The sequence below is a fragment of the Lathyrus oleraceus genome, chromosome 1 (genome assembly GCF_024323335.1).
Source record: "Lathyrus oleraceus cultivar Zhongwan6 chromosome 1, CAAS_Psat_ZW6_1.0, whole genome shotgun sequence".
NCBI classification, from domain to species: Eukaryota; Viridiplantae; Streptophyta; class Magnoliopsida; order Fabales; family Fabaceae; genus Lathyrus; species Lathyrus oleraceus.
Window position 1 is genome coordinate 305,504,932 of NC_066579.1, and position 3,349 is coordinate 305,508,280.

The following is a 3,349-nucleotide window of genomic DNA, read 5'->3' on the forward strand; positions in this document are numbered from 1 at the left end:
TCGATCTAAGTGTGGGAGGGGATTTTATTGCTTTCTGTCATTTCCCTTTTAGTTAATTATTTCCTTTCAGTTATTTCCTTTCAGTAATTTAATTTTCTTAGATAATGCATGAGTCTGACGAGTCACCAGTATAGTGTCTTTTTAGTTCATCTTCATTTTTTCCCATTTCCTTAGCCTTACCAGAAAATTTTTAAAAAAGAAAATGATGTTGTTTCACATGTTTTTTGGGCTTTGGGACAGGTTTAGATTAGGATGTAGTGACCTAGGTCAACTTTTTGAAACATCAGAACCATTTTAGCACCATAGACCTCTTGAATATAGGAATCACTCCTAAACCCCACCACCTTGGCCTTTACTATCATTTTAAAAATTGTCCTAAGTAGTTTATCTTAGCAGTCAGCTCCGGCTTAAGCATGCTCTACGTAGGGGGCCGATGAACATAAGTGAATGATCCAGTGCTATTTAAAAAAAAAAAAAAAAAAAAAAAAAAAAAAAATTTGCAAGTCACCTATTGTTAGTTGGTTCAGAGGTATCTGGCACTGAACTTGGTAGGGCGGATTACGATCCGATCCCCCGCAGCTACATTTAGGCGAAATAAAACAGGTTTACACATGCTTATGTGCCAGAAACCTTATGTTATGGATCAGAATCACTAACCGGTCACTCTACTATGAAGCATGTACAGATAACGGGCTTAATGTGATTGCGCCTGAATGAAAAGGACACAAAAAGATGAGAAGATAGGCCTAGGTATTGTGGGATGATATGGAGTGGTTAATATAGGATTGAAGTTTGTGTTTGTGTTACTATGGTACCCTTGGTTCACTTAGTTAGTATCTGTCACTGCATCCTGACTTGAACTTAGAATCCCTTTAGCCCAAAGACAAGTGTTGACACCATATTTTCTTAAGCTTTAATGTTTGCTTGAGGACAAGCAAAGGTTTAAGTGTGGGAGAATTTGATCACACTAAAATTCACCGTATTTCTGACTCCGATTTCGCATGCATTCTTAGCTTTTATTGTTGTTTTGCTTTGTTATTTCTTTGTTTTCTTATGTTTTCAGGTTTTTATAATAATCGGAGCTTGAATCGGGAAAAGGAGCGAAAAAGGAGTGAAAACGGGCGAAAACCTAGAAATTCAGCGTTTTGCACTTACGGCACCCACCGTGGCGGGCGCCATGGGGTTAGCCATGACGTGGCCACGTCTCAAGACCACTCCTCAACCGTCAAGACCCACGATCCCCACTCCATCATCCCCTGTAGGGACCATGGCGGGCGCCATAGGCCTGTGGCGGGCGCCACAAGGCCAAAATCAGTAACCTCCACTTTTTAGTGGAGGGGCGTCCCTGTCATTTCATGCTTTCAGTTTTTACTATAAATAGGACCTTAGATTTTCGTTTTTCTTCATCCAGAATTAGAATTCTCTAGGCATATATCAGTTATAAAGCAGTTGCCATTCCACATCGGGGTGCCTCTGCAATCGAGTGATCGAGTCTGTAATCTGTCTGTGGTTCGAGTTTTTGGAGCACTCTGGAGGAAGTTAATCCTGCCGCCATTTTAATTCAAGTTCGTATTTTACTTTTATTTATTTCCTGCACTCGCACATTTACGTTGTTTATTTCCTGCACTCGCACATTTACGTTGTTTATTTCCTGCACTCGCACTTTACTTTGTTTATTATCCGCACTCGCTTTAAATTACTTTTATGAAAAACTATAAAAAGAATATTTACTTTATCATGTCTAACTAATTCTATAAAGGTTAGAATGTGAGGATCGTAATTAAACCAGTAATCAGTGTAATTGTTCGTGGAAACACCTAAGGGCTATTTTATCTTTCAATTCAAGTAATTGTTTTTAACTATTTCAAAAACAGCCAAAAGCGCTTTGTCTAGTTTATTAGGAGATTTTAGATTAAAAAGAAAAGAGATTTTAAAACGATTTTCGGACGCGTTAGGAAGTTTAAACTCTGGTTCGTAAGAACCTCTTTTTGCTAAGAAGTCCAGGTTAAAATACTTTTCAACTTAGTTAAGATACTATATTTCTTAAAAATAGGTTTACTACTCTAACGCAGTACGCACCTTTTTATCCGTGACAATAGGAGGGGTTGATTAGAGAGTACAACTCGGTTCTGAATACGCGAAAGCGACAGTTCCTGTTAAATTAGTTCTTTTCAAAGGAGAAAACATTGCCCATAAGTAGTTCCACTAACAAGTACTGGATTATCATTGATTGCGTGAATTACATTCGAGCCTGTCTTTATTTATTATTTAAAATTATAATTTTATTTACCATTGCACCCTTATTAAAACCCTTAAAAATAGTTGCCTTAGATACACACCATAACAACAGGTTTGATAGATTGACACTTGGTCTCTGTGGATTCGATAATCTTTTATATTACTTTGACGTGATTCGTACACTTGCGAAAAACACGCATCAAGTTTTTGGCGCCGTTGCCGGGGACCAATTTCGTCAAATTTCATTACCCTGTAGTTATACCGTTTAGACTAAGGTTGTTACCCACCGGTCAATGCGAAAGACTCGCAGTGCCGGAAGTTTAGTAGACCCTCTAGCTGAACCTGAACGTTACGCTCGCGCACGTTTATTTTTCCATAGGAATAGGATAGCTATGGCCGAAGAACAAAACCGAAGACCTCTTAAGGACTTCGCCCAACCATCAAACGAGGAACCTAGTTCCAGTATAGTAAACCCCGTTATCCCAGCCAATAATTTTGAACTTAAACCATCCCTGCTGCAATTAGTGCAACAGAGACAATTCTCAGGTCTCGCTACTGATAACCCAAACCAACATTTAAAAAACTTTCTTCAGTTAGCAGACACCTTTAAAACCAATGGAGCTTCTCCTGAGGCGATACGCTTAAGATTATTTCCCTTTTCCCTCAGAGATAAAGCTCTATCATGGTTAGATTCCCTTCCACCCAATTCAATAACAACTTGGGATGACCTTAGGAAAGTTTTTCTTGCTAGATATTTTCCCCAAGTAAGACCGCTCTTCTTCGAAACCTTATAACTAGATTTACCCAACTCCAAGGAGAGTCGTTGTTCGAAGCCTGGGAGAGATATAAAGAACTATTAAGAGCATGCCCACACCATGGCTTAGAGAATTGGCTAATCATCCAAACCTTCTATAATGGACTTCATTATAACACTAAGATGACCATCGACGCTGCCGCTGGTGGCGCACTGATGAATAAACCTTACCCTGAAGCTAGTGCCCTTATCGAGGATATGGCCCAAAACCATCAATCATGGGGAGTAGAACGAGCGACAGTGGAAAAGAAGGAAGCCCAAGGAGGAATACATGAGCTAAGCTCTATAGACATGATG

At 39.3% G+C, this 3,349-nt stretch overlaps 1 non-coding gene across 1 annotated transcript; it reads right to left on the reverse strand.

Moving 5' to 3' along the window:
- Positions 1-3,013: 3,013 nt before the first annotated feature.
- Positions 3,014-3,120, reverse strand: LOC127116740 (small nucleolar RNA R71). The gene has a single exon (XR_007801535.1). It is a non-coding gene; the product is annotated as a small nucleolar RNA R71 (small nucleolar RNA).
- Between the last annotated feature and the right edge of the window lie 229 nt (positions 3,121-3,349).